Raw genomic sequence first — 17,759 nt, 5'->3', positions numbered from 1 at the left:
CGCGTTCGCATACACCCGGTTGAGTCTCGTGAATTTTCTTATTCCCCCGGGCGACGACGACAAGAGAAGAAAACCAGAGCACAAGAGAAGAAGAATAATAATAATAATAATAAGAACAAGAAAAAGTAAAAGAAGAAGAAGAAGAAGAAGAAGAAGAAGAAGAAGCTTTACTCTTTCATATTCTACGGCCCTCATCCTCTCTCTGCTTTTATTTCTTCCCTTAACTTAAGCTCAGTCGCCTCATGATAAAATTCATAATCTCAATTCGCATCCGCTGCTCGGATAAATTCGACGTCAATAAAAGTACAACGCGTTTATCGTTAACTCTACCTTCGATTTAGCTTTAGCTTTACTGCCTTTAGCTTTAGCGTTAGTTTTCCTCTCTCTAGTTTTAGTTTTAGCTTTAGTTTAGCACCAGTTTGCTCTCGCCATACAAATCAATAGGATGCCCATCTGCCGCAGTTATCAATTTGCCAAATTGCAAATCAATACTAGTGTCCCTAGTGCCCGCTCGAGGAAACTAATAAAATTTATACAACAAATATAAAAGAAGAGCTTTTTTTACGCTGATTATTCAACAACAGTTCGATACTTTTCTGGACACTGGCTAATAAAATCACTGAAGATTTACGAGTTCATTTTTACACGTCATTCTTTTCAAACTCCGAAATTTGAGATAAATTTTTTACTGATTGTTCAACAGTTTAAATTGATTTTTGAATTATCTTTATTCTAAAGAGAATAAGATAAATTTTGTGGCCAAGATAGTCACAATAAAATCGGTTTTTTTAGTGAAATTTAGAGTCTTGATTTTAATTTGTGCCTTAAGATTTCATTCGAGCCGATTGTAAATTTATAATGATATTTAGGCTACATTTGAAAAAATCTCTAGATACAAAATTAAGAAATGACCGTTCTTGTGAACTATTGACATTTTTAAAGATATAAGCTCATCACGATGTTATGCTTATCGAGACCTTTCATTTGAGTACCCACATCAATTTTTCAGATATTTTATATATTTATATATATTATAGATATGTATTTATGAAAAATATATCAAAAATGCAAGTGGGTACTTGAATGAAAGCTCTTGATGAGTGTACCATCAGGATGAGCTTATATTTTTAAAAATGTCAATAATTAAGCACTGAAATTGCTATTTTGTCAACTATTGACATTTTTAAAGATATAAGCTCATCCTTACATTACACTTGTTGAGACCTTTTATTTAGGTACCCACATCAATTTTTCATATATTTCATATATTTATATATATTATATATATGAATATATGAAAAATATATCAAAAATGCAAATGGGTACTCAAATAAAAGCTCTTGATAAGTGTAACATCGGAATGAGCTTATATATTTAAAATATATATTACATATTTAAGAAATGACCTTGTATCTTGTGAACTATTGACATTTTTTAAGATATAAGCTCATTCTGATGTTATACTCATTGAGACCTTTCATTCGAGTACCCACCAATTTTTCATATATTTCATATATATATATATATATATCAAAAATATATCAAAAATGCAAGTGGGTACTCAAATGAAAGCTCTTGATAAGTGTAACATCGGGATGAGCTTATATCTTCAAAAGATATATTACATAATTAAGAAGTGACCTTGTATTTGGTGAACTATTGACATTATTAAAGATGTAAGCTCATTCCGATGTTACACTCATTGAGACCTTTCATTTGAGTACCCACATCAGTTTTTATATATTTTTCATATATTCATATATATAAAAATTTATAAATATATAAGTTTTATGAAAAATTGATGTGGGTGCTTAAATGAAAGGTCTTAATGAGTGTAACAACAGGACGATCTTATATCTTTAAAAATGTCAATAATTAAGAAATGACATTGCTATTTTGTTAACTAATGATATTTTCAAAGATATAAGCTCACTTCATTATTACATTCATCAAGACCTTTCATTTGAGTACTCACATCAATTTTTCATAAATTTCATATATTTATATATATTACATATATGTGTATATGAAAAATATATCAAAAATGCATGTGGCTACTAAAATGAAAGCTCTCAATGAACATAACATCAGGACGAGTTTATATCTTTGAAAACATTAATAGTTAAGAAATTACAGTGTAATTTAACAAAGCAAAATTTTATTTATTTATATTTCACAACTCACGGCAGTCACACAGTGTCACAGCAAGGTTTCTAGTTATTAAATAATAAATGTAATTTGAAACATCAGTGACATAATTATTACATCAAAGAGCATGCAGAATAAAATTACAAAACATACGAGCATGATCAAATCCAACCATAAACATTATATCAAAAATTTACCGCCGCTTTGGTACATTATCATCAACTGTATTAATAAACAATTATTACGGCCTGATTATTTATCATTAAACTTTACTGAGTAATAATAATAATTTTATTTATCGATTAACCTAAAAAAAAAGATAAATTTTTTTTCCGCTAATTGGTGAATTACGAGGTGAAAAAAAGCTTAACAAGCTGTTGCTTTGGAAACTCGATAACTTTGTTGAGGATAAAATGTGAACTAAAAAATGTAAACAGCGATGGGGGAAACCACGTCGCCTCTTTTACCAAATACAAAGGCGTATCGCGGTTCCTGATCGTCACTCATCTTTTTTTAAATTTCGGGGAGAAAATAAGGTCGAGGTTACGGTCAGTTTGATCCCGGTGGTAATTGAGTCGCCTCGATATTTTACGCGGCACTAGTTGAGTTACTCGCGGGGTAAAAAGAGGGGTGATTTTTTGCGACACGCCCCGTACCGAACGGACGTCCGGGTTGAGACTTTACTCGGTAAGGGAATTTTTACTGTTTAACTTTCCCAATGGATAATATATATCTATAACTATATTCCTGAGATTGTAGAAATAGAAGAAGGAGCTAGAGAATGAGTGGAGGAGAACAGCCAGTGCACTGATCACAATTACATGGCCCATGGACTCTGACAATATGACCGAATTCTTGTGAGCTTTTTTATTTCCTTTACTTGTGGAGTTTAAATCGGTAAAAAGTAACCTGTGTTTGCTGCTCACTGGATCAGCCGGAATTTGAGGATTTTTCTGTCTTCAGCAAACTTGTTTATTCTTTTTTTTATTGGAAAAATTATCGAGTGAAAAATGCAAAAAGGGCGTACTCCTACATTAAGATAGGGCTTTGTGCCACAAGGGCGAAAAAAATTTTTTTTCTGCCAAATATCGTACAAAACGTCAAGTAAAAATAAAATTTTTGAGTTACTAACGCCAAAAGGGTGCATCTCAAAGGTATACCTTTGGCTCTAGGAAAATTTTTCTTGAAGCCAAAAGAGCGGATACTTGCTGTTCCAGGCATTTTTTTATTAGAAAAATTGTTATTTTGTTACTAAAAAAATTTATTACGAAAGTAAAAAAACATTTCTATTTGGAGCATTGAAAACTAAAATGAAATAAATTTTGGATTTTTGACTATAAATTGGTAAACCACCGAAATAACAGTCCCCTGGGCTGTCCCATTCCCAAAATTAAAACTTTAAGATTAAATTTTAAGTTATTCGTCCATAATATATAATTTGGTCCATAATGTTTATAAACTTAATTAGTTAACTAACAATCTTCTTCAATGAAAAGTATCGAAAATTTATTTGTTTCATTAAATTCATTACACCAAAGTGTGTCCCAGGCATTTTAAGAACAGTCCCCTGCTAGAAGTTCAAAGCCAAAAAAAAATCCAGCGTGTTATTTTACCTTTTGTAAGGTTTATAAGGACCTAACTAGCCTTGAGTTAATAACCATAGGGCTGTTAGCGCTTTATCGGCATTTTATTTAGTGTCAAAGCCCCGTTTGTGCTGGAAATATGTGTCTGGGCCACTTCAAAACTCAGTCCCCTGGCAACTATTTTTATTTATAATTTATTTATAAAATTCGATCCATAAGTCTTAATATTATTCTAATTGATGTAAACATTCATTGAGAACTTGAAAAGTTGAATGCATTGAAATAGTTTGCTTGATTTTTCTCAATTTGATAAAAAAAAAACAGTCCCCTGGCAAACAGTCCCATTTGATGTTATATGGAAAAAGATACACGAATATCGAAAAAGCAAAAATAAAATCCGCTGTTTATTTATTATGATTAAGCTGATAGTTTTGTAGCCCTTGTTAATTTTTTTTCTAAAATCAAAAATAATTTGGTCGGACAATTTTGTACAGATTTAAGACGTCCTTACAGAGAATCACCCATAAAACATGAAAATAATGCAGCATCGATCAAGCAATATCATAATAAAGATGTAATATTAAAAATTCAACTATAAGGGGGGCAAAATGAGCAACGAAAAAATTTTTTTTTCAGTTTTATTTGACTCTCTTTGGAATTCTCGAAAATTACCCAATTTTTTTCTCTTTACTGTTTTTTAAACTATTTTGTAAGATTCAGATTAAGAAAAAATTAACTCTTTTAAAAAATTGTTATGATGATTAAATATATTTATAACTTTTGAAATTTCGCGTTTTAGTAGCCTAACAGCCATTTAATAATCTATATTATTAAGAGGATATGAAAAATTTTGTGTCCAGGATAGTTATATGATGAAATCGGTTTTTTTAGTGAAATTTAGTGTCATTGCAAAGGTCTTGATTTGAATTTGTACCTTTTCAAGATTTCATATTATTCTCACCGATAGTCAATTTATGATAAGTATTTAGGCTGCATTCGAAAATTCTCTATCTCTAGATACATAATTAAGAAATGACCTTGTATCTTGCAAACTATTGAAATTTTCAAAGATATAAGCTCATCCTGATGTTACACTCATCGAGACCTTTCATTTGAGTACCCACATCAATTTTTCATATATTCATATATATTATATATATATATATGTATATATGAAAAATATATCAAAAATGCATGTGGGTACTCAAATGAAAGCTCTTGATGAATGTAACATCAGGATGAGCTTATATTTTTAAAAATGTCAATAATTAGGAACTGACATTACTATCTTGTCAACTACTGACATTTTTAATGATATAAGCTCATCCTTACATTACACTCATCGAGACCTTTCATTAGAGTACCCACATCAATTTTTATATATATTTTATATATTTATATATATTATATATATATTTATATATGAAAAATATATCAAAAATGCAAGTGGGTACTCAAATGAAAGCTCTTGATGAGTGTAACATCGGGATGAGCTTATATCTTTAAAAACCTCAATATTTAAGAAAGTACAGTGCAATATAACAAAAATCATTATTCAATAAAGCCAAATTTTATTTATTTATAGTTCACAAATCACAGCAGTCACGTAGTGACTGCAAAGTCTCTCGTAAAAATTTTATTAATATTTTTTATTTTTACTTTTAGAATCATTTAAATATATAATTAGAGAAATAAATTTGTGACTTAAAATTTTTTTATTTTTCAGATCAAAATATTTTTGTAAATTGAAAAAAAAAAAAAAATTTTATACGCCCTTTTGGCATTTATCACGCGTTATATCAAACTAATTTTATAAAAAAGTCTTTCAAATTTCAATTATCAATTTTTACAAAATACTTAATAAAAAAAAAAAACTTTTAATTCAAGCAAACTCTCCAACAACATGCTTGAAAAGTAACAATAAGAAATCACGGTGGTAATAAACGTCTTTCGAGTTTCCATTAATCTTTGAAATTAAAAATAAACTTTTAAAAGTTTTACCGTCTGAGTATTGATTGGCCGAGTGTGTGAAATTAATGTCTTAATTTCAAAAAATTTGTTAAAACTTTCTGTAAAAACCGGAAATAGTAAGTTTACGTTCCGAGCAAGCGCAGTTTATTTAAAAGAAAAAAATAATAAAGTTTTAAAGTGTAAAAAAAAAAAACATTTAAATAATTTTTTTTTAATTAAAAGTTTGTTGACGGGTGTACAGAAGCGATAAAAAATTATTAAAAAATAAAAAAAATAAATTTTCGAGAAAATAATAGGACGATAACGTTTATCGGATAACGAATAGAAGCACCTTGTGGTCGGAATCTATCCTCAGGCATAGTTTCCATTACCGCGAACACACGTGCCGCTCTGGGAATCGCTTTCTCTCTTTCCTCAATCCCTTCAACCCATTTCACTTCTCTGTAGCCGTCGAGAGTGTCGGAAATAAACAAACAGTGATAATTGCTCTGGTTTTTAATTAAAACACAAACTAAAAAATTTTAACACCTTTTAGTAAAAACCGCGGGTCGATTACAAGTAATTTTAGTACTTGCAATAGTATATTTTAAATAAAAAATAAAAATATAGCAACCACGGGGTGTAACTGTATATATTTATTAAAGCGTTAACAGTGGTGGGGCATTAATTCTCGGTTATAGTCTTGTTTATTTGATTTTATATTTTATATTTACAATTAAACCGTAGGAGACTTTTATTCTATTACTATATTTATATTTTATAACTTAAGTTATTTATTTTAAAAAGTTGTGTACCGTAGATATGCCCGGGACGCCGGTGTTCCCACAGCGTACACATTATTTATCGTCACTTTACAAAGCAATAAGCGTTTCTTCGTGCACTGCCCGGCACACAACTTTAGCAATACCGTCCAAAGGTACTACTACTTACTTACTGTATATATTTGCACTCCACTGAGTACACACTGCCTTTAATACTATACACAACACATTTAATTTTACCTCTTCTTATAAATACTTACAACTATTTTACTTTTACTGTTATGCTTGTTCTTTTTTGGTTATTTTTATTTTTAGCTCTCATTGTCATTAAAATAATATGACTCTTAAATTCCACATATCTGACAAATTTTGAACAGTTTTTATATGATATTAAATTTTTACAAATGCCAAAAGGGCGTATAGAAATTCTTTTTTTTTTCTAATCGATAAAATTTGGCTTTATTGAATAGTGATTTTTGTTAAATTGCACTGTACTTCATTAAATATTGACGTTTTTAAAACTATAAGCTCATCCCGATGTTACACTCATCAAAAGCTTTCATTTGAGTACCCACATGCATGTTTTATATATTTTTCATATATACATATATATAATATAGATAAATATATAAAATATATATAAAAATTGATGTGGGTACTCAAATGAAAGGTCTCGATAAGTGTAATGTCAAGATGAGCTTATATCTTTAAAAATGTCAATCATTCACAAGATAGGAGGTCATTTCTTAATTATTGACATTTTCAAAGATATAAGCTCATCTTGATGTTGCACTCATCAAGAGCTTTCGTTTGAGTACCCACATGCATTTTTTATATATTTTTTATATATACATATACATATATAAATATAATATATATATAAATATATGAAAAATTGATGTGGGTACTCAAATAAAAGGTCTCGATGAGTGTAACATTGGGATGAGCTTATATCTTTAAAAATGTCAATAGTTCTCAAGATACAAGGTCATTTCTTAATTATGTATCTAAAGATAGAGAATTTTTGAATGCAGCCTAAATACTTATCATCATAAATTGACTATCGGTGAGAATGATATAAAATCTTGAGAAGGCGCAAATTCAAATCAAGACCTTTGCAATGACACTAAATTTCACTAAAAAATACCGATTTTATCATATGACTATCCTGGACACAAAATTTTTCATATCCTCATAATAATATAGATTATTAAATGGCTGTCAGGCTACTAAAGCGCGAAATTTCAAAAGTTTTAAATATATTTAATCATCATACTAATTTTTTCTTAATCTGAATCTTACAAAATAGTTTAAAAAACAGTAAAGAGAAAAAAATTGGGTAATTTTCGAGAATTCCAAATAGAGTCAAATAAAACTGAAAAAAAAAATTTCCAATTTTAAAAAAATTCAAAAAAAATTTTTTCGTTGCTCATTTTGCCCATTATAGTTCAATTTCTCATATTTCACCTTTATTATGATATTGCTTGATCGATGCTGCATTATTTCCATATTTTATTAAAAAAAACATAATTTCATCCGCCCTTTTGGCTTTAAGAAAAATTTTCCTAAAGCCAAAGGTATACCTTTGAGATGCGCCCTTTTGGCGTTAGTAACTCAAAAATTTTATTTTTACTTGACATTTTGTACGATATTTGGCAGAAAAAAAATTTTTTTCGCCCTTTTGGCACAAAGCTCTATCTTACTATAGGAGTACGCTCTTTTTGCTTTTGTCCCGTGATATATTTAAACAAAATTATTGTAAAAAATTCCATCGCACATTTTAAAATTCTAAAATAGTCGTCAGCGAATAAAACCTAAATTTAATAATCTCAATACTGCGAGTTAGGGCTTAATAAAATAAAATAAAACGGGGGATTAAATTTATGGTTGGTGACAGTGCAATAGCGGTATTGAATAGTAAACTAAGTGAAATACGTGCTTACACTTAATGTATCGCGGATAATAAAGTGGTTAGTATCGGTAAGAGAAGAGAAAAACGAGCGTACGAACGGGTGAAACTGTAAAAACCCATTTTTTTGTCCTCATCGTTTACACTTCATTATTTCATAAGGTTCTCCATTTTCTCTCAACTACATTTTCAACTCTACTAATACGATACAAGTGTATATATATATAGAATATAACACAGTATAGGTATTATATCTGCAGTCTAGAGCGTTCTCAAGACGCGAAACACTCTCTTGCATACGCAGCCCCTATTAACCCCACTGAGATACGCGACACGGGACAACAGACTCTGTATATTCTGCACTTACGTCAGCTACATTTTAACTAGCTTATATTATCATTATTATTGTTTTTTTCTTTTTTCCAAAGAAATTATTTTCATATATTAATAAAAGTAAAATTAAAAGACCATTCGGCAGCCGAAATGGAAGTAGATTTTACAAATAAAAAAAGTGTTTTTGATAAAATGATATTAATAATATATAACTTCTGTTACAATGAAATAATGACATCAAAAGTAAAATTAGATCTGTCTGAGAGATTAATTTTTGATCTAGACTGATGGTGAGTTATGCAAATTAAAGTTTATTTAATAAGCAGATGGAATTTACAAAAATTTTACAAGTTATCGCATTCAATAGTTGTTTTGCAAAGAAACAAAGTTCCAAATTTTAAGGATTTTTAAGAATTTAAATTTCCGTCATTCCTAAACTATTTAATTAAGAAAAATATATAAGTATGCAAATTGAAGATTACTTAACAAGTTTTCAGATGGAATTTACAGAAATTTGATAGGATATCACGTTCAATTGTTATAGCGCTGAAATACGGTAAAAGTGAAAATTTTTGTGATTTCCAAAAATTTTTGAATTTCTGTCATTCCTAAACTATTTAATTTAGAAAAATAGATAAGTATGCAAATGAAAGCTTGTTAAACAAGCTTTCAGATACAATTTACAGAAATTAAATGTGATATCACGTTTATTTGTTATTGCAAGGAAATATGGTAAAAGTGAAAATTTTTACGATTTTTGAAAATTTTGGAATTGTTCTCATTCCTAAACTATTTAATTCAGAAAAATAGATAAGTATGCAAATTAAAGTTTATTTAATAAGCTTTCAGATAAAATTTACAAAAATTTTTCAAATTATCGCATTCAATAGTTATTTTGCAAAGAAACAAAGTTCCAAATTTTAAGGATTTTTAAGAATTGAAATTTCTGTCATTCCTAAATTATTTAATTAAGAAAAATATATGAAGATGCAAATTAAAGCTTACTTAATAAGCTTTCAGATGGAATTTACAGAAATTTGATAGGATATCGCGTTCAATTGCTATTGCACTGAAATACGGTAAAAGTGAAAATTTTTGTGATTTTCAAAAATTTTTGAATTTCTGTCATTTCTTAACTATTTAATTTAGAAAAATAGATAAGTATGCAAATAAAATCTTGTTAAACAAGCTTTGAGATGCAATTGACAGAAATTAAATATAATATCGCGTTTAATTGTTATTGCACGGAAATACGATAAAAGTGAAAATTTTAACGATTTTTGAAAATTTTTTGCTCTCATTTCTAAACTAATCGACCGATTTGGCTGATCTTTGAACTTCACCTCGAAAATCGTCCTAAGAATGAGTATGTTACGTTTTATTGAGATCTGTATAGAATTTCGGGAGGTAGAGAAGAGACAAGGCCGGTTATATCGTATATATACACATACATATATAAAGTTTTGAACCATATGCATTTTCTGAATCCACTTGACGAGCTGAGTCGAAATATAGAAAAATTTTTCAAAAGTTCCGTCATGAGGACCAATGCAATAGATTTTTATGAAATCTATTAAAAATATAATAAAATTGCGTATGACCCGTCGAATCGCGTAATCTTCAGGACCCGCCCAATAGTCGATACTTAGCGGAAGTAGAGCGGGGGTGAATATAAAGACCGTGGGGGCAAAGAAAGTTGATCGTGCATCACAAAAGCTCTCTTGTTATTTTCTCTTTTTTTCTTCTTCTTATTATGTTTATTTATATATACATATATATGTTCATATATATAGATGTATAGACATGTAGAAATGGACAATACAGTCCACGTAAAATAGATTGCAACCACACGCGGATACTGAAAAAAATGTGATTTATTTACGCCCACGTGAGGGTGGTAATAAAAAAAAAAAATAAAAGTTCTGGACACTCGGCAATTTTCTGCGTGCCAATTAAATTTCAAGCTTGACCTACTACCATTCATACGCACATATATATTATTATTATTATTGTAAAACAAAATCTTGGGATTTTAATTGCCAGTCTTTTGTTAGTTTTCAAACAATTTTTTCATTCAACCCAATAATTATCGACATTGCTGACACGGAAAATTTATTTATAAAATAAAAATTGATTTTCCGAAGGTTATAACGAGTGAAATGACTACTCACACGTGGATATTGATTGAATTGCACAGAAAAAAAGGTACACTTGAGCCAAGAAAATATTTTTCTTCCTAATTATTTTCTCAAGCGAATAAAAAAATTTTTTTTGACACAAGAAATTTCACTTATTCCAACAAAATTAATTCTCTTGCTTTAAGAAATACGTATCTTGATCCAAGAAAATTTATTTAAGTCAAGAAAATCTTGTTGTGAAGAGAAAATTTAGCCTCGAGCTCCAAAAAATTTAGTTCTTGATAGAAATTAATTTTCTTGTCTTGAGAAAATTTCTCTCTTGCTCGAAAAAATTAAATATAAAGATAGAAGTTAATTTTCATTAATATTTTTGTTGATTAAAATGTCAAATGGCAAGATCAAATAATATTTCATCATTTTTTTTTCATTCAATATGTATAATTGCACGGTAAAATAATATAAAATGGGTATCAAATATTCTCGAGAAAAATTGTCTCAAGGTGAGAAAATTTTTTTCTCAGCTGAAGTAGGTGGTGCTGCTTCCCTAAAGTATCTAAAAATCTTGATCAAATATAAAAATTTATTGTATCAAGTATTTATGATAGAATTAAGAAAAAATGACTTGCACCAAAAATAGAATTTAAAGAAAAATTTTAACTTCAGCCAACACAACTTCGGTCTTCCTTCAGGCACCCGACAAATTTTCTTGAGCCAAGAATTTTGTTCTCCAGGCAAGAAATTGTTCTTTCTGTGTAATTAATTTATTATAAAAAAATAATTTATTAAACTGTAACAAATAATATTGATGGTTAAAAAATATTTTTTTCTCCCAAATAAATGACTAAAAATTTTGTTACTAAATCCTTTTATCATGCAATGCAGAGTTATGAAAAAAAAATATTTAAAAAATTTCATCGACCTTGAGTAATTTAAATTCAGAGCTCTGAAGCATTAAATACATATATTTCTCGGTACACATTAGATGCCTTTTTTATTCACCTTATTACTCGTAATTTTTTACGATTCTTACAGTTTTATCAGAGCTCGTTCCTTCCGGCCCATGCGTGCCGACACGGTCTTATATTCTCAGTCATATTATTTCACCCGGACCCCGTAATGCCTTAAGTTTTTTCTCAACATATATTACCTTTTTTTAAGCACCTGAATGATCACCGACTTATGAGCTAACGGTAGTCGAGAAACGTGTAGTGTGTGCATCCACATTATATCCAGGGTATTTATAACACACGCTCGGCTACTTTACATTTTTTACACTCCTTTTTACTGCAATTCAACGCTAATAATGCCCGGCAATTGTTTTATTATAAATTATAATACTATTGTCTGTTATTTATTTCAAGGGGTACAACGACCAGATTTATTGCTGGGGTTCGTAAAAAAATCAAGCTTATTTCACAACAAATTTTGCTATCAATTATATCTTCAGAATATTTTAGGACACTGTAAATAACAATTTCAATTTTGAATTATTGCACAGAAAGAAAAATTCTTGACTGGAGAACAAAATTCTTGGCTCAAGAAAAATTCGGGTGTCTGGAGGAAGGCCGAAGTTGTGTTGGCCGAAGTTAAAATTTTTCGAAAAATTCTATTCTTGGTGGAAGTCATTTTTTCTTATCATAAATACTTGATACAATAAATTTTTATATTTGATCAAGATTTTTAGATACTTTAGGGAAGCAGCGCCTCTTACTTCAGCTGAGAAAAAAATTTTCTCACCTTGAAAAAGTTTTTCTCTTGAATATTTGATACCCATTTTATATTATTTTACCGTGCAATTATACATATTGAATGAAAAAAAATGATGAAATATTATTTGATCTTCCCATTTGACATGTTAATAAATAAAAATATTAATGAAAATTTACTTCTATCTTTATATTTAATTTTTTGGAGCAAGAGAGAAATTTTCTCAAAACAACAAGATTTTCTTGACTTAAATAAATTTTCTTGGATCAAGATACGTATTTCTTAAAGCAAGAGAATTAATTTTGTTGGAATAAGTGAAATTTCTTGTGTCAAAAAAAATTATTTATTTTAATTATTTTGATTTATTTTGAGTTAAAAGTTAGGTTACACGGTAAAATTCGTTAAAAAATGAATTTGTTTAATACCCATAATCGATTTATCGCATAGCAATAAATCTTTTGTTAAATACTACTAAATATTTTGTGGAAATAAATGATTTAGTAACTATTACAAAATCTTATTAAATAAAATTAAATCTTTCTATCAGTGATAACAATAACTTCACTCTCAGCCTGAGAATTGCATAAAATATTTATATATTTATTATATATTAGATGAGATTCAATGGCTTAAGTCATACGCGATGTTAGTGAGAGTAAGCCGCGGAAGAACAACAAAAGAGTATTATAGGAAATGTATTTCTATATATATATATATATTAAGGATTATGTGGTGGAACGCGGAAATGGTGAGATATCTGAGTGAGCTTACCTTAGGCGGGAAAAATAAGATATGGTTAGTAGTGGAACCCGGTGTTAGCGGTGACCTAGGATGGAACGTGAAACGGAACTGCCTCTGATTGATATCTCCTCTATACTACTTATATCTTTGTACTGGTATTGGTATAGTCGGTAAGGACGGTAACCAATGTAATGCATAAATATCTACACATTCACACATATGCACTAGTAAGTTAAATTACTTTATCGTATAAATTCCGGTCGTTGTTTCAGACGATTAAGTTATAGTGCAATGAATAATATTTTCTACGGAAGCGGGCCCTTCCTCCCGCTTACCCAGACAATTGATTTATCGCTTTAACAATACTATTTTTACCGCATTCTTTTAATACTTTTGTTTCATATGTATTTTTTTTTATTTATACCTTTAGTTCGTTTGAATTATTGTTATCAATTTTATCTTCAATTTAATTAATTGTTTTTTTTAAATGACATGTGAAATATAAATAAATATAATTTTGCTTTAGCAAATAAGAAATTTTGTTGAATTGCACTGTACTTCCTTAAATATTGACGTTTTTAAAGATATAGCTCATTCTGACGTTACACTCATCAAGAGCTTTCATTTAAGTACACACATGCATTTTTGATATATTTTTCATTTATACATATATATATATATATATATATATATATATATATATATATATATATATATATATATATATATATATATATATATATATATATATATATATATATATATATATATATATGAAAAATTGATGTGGGTACTCAAATGAAAGGTCTTAATGAGTATAACATGGGAATGAGCTTATATCTTTAAAAATGTCAATAGTTCACAAGATAAATGTTCACTTCTTAATTTTGATATATTTTTCATATATACATATATATAATATATATAAATATATAAAATATATGAAAAATTGATGTGGGTACTCAAATGAAAGGTCTTGATGAGTATAACATCAGGATAAGCTTATATCTTTATAAAAATGTCAATAGTTCTCAAGATACAAGGTCATTTTTTAATTATCTATCTAGAGATAGAATATTTTAAATTTAGCCTAAATACTTATCATCATAAATTGACCATTGATAAAAATAATATGAAACCTTGAAAAGGCACAAATTCAAGTCAAGACTTTTTCAACCCATTTTATCATATAAATAAACTGGCCACAAAATTTAATTATTCTCTCAATAATATACATTTTATCAAGTTGTTTTTATTTTATAAAAACAATGTATGCATTGTAAAGATCAAATTAATGTTTTATTTCAACAAATATGCAAGTGTAAATTTTATTGCAACATTTCAATTTTATTTGAGTATAAATACGGCCCTTTATTTACCTCAAACGTGAGAGCAAACATATGTAAAATTAAAAACACGGCTTATATATTTGTTAATTTTATACGAACAATATTAAATATATATTTTTTGATGTAATTATTATTGAGTTTATTTTATTTCAATTATAAAATAAATTTAATATAAAACTTATTTAAAATTAATAAAAACGGAAGTAGAATTAAAATTAATAATGTAGGCTCTTTATTTAAAAATGTTGAAAAGAGTTGAATATAATAACAATGATTACAATAAAGTCTATTGAATTTTTAACGATGAGGACGCCGATTAAAATTTTATTTACCGAATATTAAATCCTGAGACACTCTAAGGTGCCGAGTTGGAATATTAAATGCCCGACGTGATTCTACTGAAAGTTATGCTTCGCTCGGGCTCCATTGGAACTCCTAAAAACGAGCGACTACAACACCACTTCTATTATAATATATATATATATATATATATATATATAGCATATATATATATATATATATATATATATATATATAGATGTAGATGTATAAAGTATAAGGTATATAATCTAACTACTAACTCGTTCCGTTCTCGCGGAAAGCTCAAGTCGACGGACCCGGGTACGAGAGGACGCTTACCGAACTTTTATACGATTCTCGTAAAAGCTTTACGAGGGGCTCCCGATACCCAGAAGTACTTTAACAAAAGTCAGAAACCCAAAAGTATAACTGCTGCTACAGACCATAGACTACTTATACTCTACGTCTATTTCTGCTCAACGTTATATTATACATATACCCAGACTTCATAAGGACCTTCATTATCACAAGATGACGGCCGAAATCGAAGATCTTGTACAAAAATATCATTTTATTTTATTTCTGTTCTTATTCTTATTCTGGACAATATTAAATTGAGTCGATATTGCAAAAGATTTTTATAGGGACATTAATAGAAATATTTTTTAGGATTTAAGAAATGATTTTTTATTTAATAATCATAAATATTTAGGCTGCGTTCAAAAATTATCTCTAGATACATAATTAAGAAATGACCTTTTATCTTGAAAAATATTGACATTTTTAAAGATATAAGCTCATCCCGATGTTACACTCATTGAGACCTTTCATTTGAGTAGCTCCATCACTTTTTCATACATTTATATATTTTACAAATACCATATATATGAAATATATAAAAAGGCCATGTAGGTACTTAAATGAAAGCTTCGATGAGTGTAACATCGAAATGAGCTTATATCTTAAAAAATGTCATTAATGAAAGCAATAACATTGTATCTTGTCAACTAATGATATTTTTAAAGTTATAAACTCACGCTGACATTACACTCATCAAGACCTTTTATTTGAGTACCCACACTAATTTTTCGTATATTTCATATATTATATATATGTATATATGAAAAATATATCAAAAATGCATGTGGGTACTCGAATGAAAGCTCCTGATGAATGTAACATCAAGATGAGCTTATATCTTTAAAATATATATTATATATATGTATATATGAAAAATATATCAAAAATGCATGTGGGTCCTCAAATGAAAGCTCTTGATGAGTGTAACATCGGAATGAGCTTATATTCTTAAAAATGTCAATAGTTAAGAAAGTACAGTGCAATTTAACAAAATTCATTATTTAATAAAGCAAAATTTCATTTATTTATATCTCACAAGTCACAGTAGTCACATAGTGACTGCGAGGTTGCTAGTTTTTTATTATTTAACAAATTATTTCTTCAGAAATAACAATTGTTATTTAATAAATCAATTCTGAATATGTAATGAGTATTTTTAATTGTTAATAAATATTTATTAAGATTGAACATATATTTATTGACATATCCAAAAATTTTAATGATTAATTAACATATTACTATGTGCCTATATGCCAAGTTCCATCAAATTCTGAACATCAATTCTAAAACTGGTAGCACTATCTTAATAGTAAGAAATATTTCTTTTTATAAAAAAAACGCTTTTTTAGCATTAAAAATATTTATTTAATACAAAAAAAGTGACTTATTTAATTTTAATAAATCTTTTTAATTAATAAAAAATATATTTTGCTCCCAAAAAAAAATTTTAAGAAATCCTTCTAGTTTAAAAATTTTTTATTAATTCAGTATACCCAAAATTAATGATTAAATTTTAAATATTTATCAAAAACTGTACGGACATATTCCTGAATAAAGAATCCGACCTCTTTCTTATTATTCATAATACACTATTTATTTAGATCCTGCTTCAATCAGAGAAGCAATCGGATTCCCCAGCGAATATAATAATAACAAAGACATTCTCCAGAATCAGAATAAAAATATTTCTTCTGTTATAATAATAAAACTATCGTATCCGTGTTTCTGAAAAACAAAACTCGGAGAATATTTGCCATGGAAGAAAAATATAAAGTAGTGCGAGGTCACTCACTTGGAAGACAACAGTAACAACTATCAACACTTTTGCAATGTGAAATATGTACTCAGGATTTTTCCTCAAATCCTCTCTTTTCTATTTTTTATCATTATTATTCTAAACTCTGCTATATATATGAATATTATATATGATATCTGCACAGCATTCGCGTGCTTCCGGCTCCGAATGCAAAATCCTTTTCTTAGCTGCGGCATACTATTTTAGAGTAATCTTTTTAGAATAGGAAACGTCTCGGTCACGTATCACCGTCTCGGATCCAGATAACATTTTCGAGAGGAAGCGACGTGTTTGCGATGTCTAGAAATCTTTCCAGGAGCATTTGGCAGATAATTGACGAAGCGGAAAAAGGATAAAATAAAGTAAGCCGCCCCTTATTCTCCCTGTCCAAGTCCCAAGTCCGTCGATTTTTTCGCAACGTCCAACTACCTTCCACCGCCGCCTTACCCACAAACTTCTAAATTTATTCTTAAAACGTATACATTTTCATTTTAAAGAAGGTTTCTTCATCTTCTTTTCCTTCCTTAGCTGGATTTACCTTTTTTGTGTCTCCGATTGTCATTTTACCCATTTCATTTCACGTTTAAATGAACACGCGTCTGGACCATCAAAAAGATGCTCTGCTCTAACGGTAATCAGTTCTTCTCTTATCTTCTTTTCTTTC

The 17,759-nt window shown here is 28.6% G+C and overlaps 2 protein-coding genes across 2 annotated transcripts in view; one reads left to right on the top strand and one right to left on the bottom strand.

Moving 5' to 3' along the window:
- The window catches only part of LOC123263825, a 300,526-nt gene extending 287,111 nt beyond the window's left edge, over positions 1-13,415 (bottom strand). Inside the window, exon 1 of the mRNA XM_044726843.1 lies at positions 13,322-13,415. The gene's annotated coding sequence lies outside the window, so the exon portion shown is untranslated. The remainder of the gene's footprint in view (positions 1-13,321) is intronic.
- Positions 1-17,759, top strand: part of LOC123263851 — a 58,479-nt gene that overhangs the window by 12,194 nt on the left and 28,526 nt on the right. The gene's annotated exons all lie outside the window — the stretch shown is intronic.

Source organism: Cotesia glomerata, linkage group LG4 (genome assembly GCF_020080835.1).
Source record: "Cotesia glomerata isolate CgM1 linkage group LG4, MPM_Cglom_v2.3, whole genome shotgun sequence".
Classification (NCBI taxonomy): domain Eukaryota; kingdom Metazoa; phylum Arthropoda; class Insecta; order Hymenoptera; family Braconidae; genus Cotesia; species Cotesia glomerata.
The sequence above is the reverse complement of the archived record's forward strand: the minus strand, read 5'-3'. Positions and strand labels throughout refer to the sequence as shown.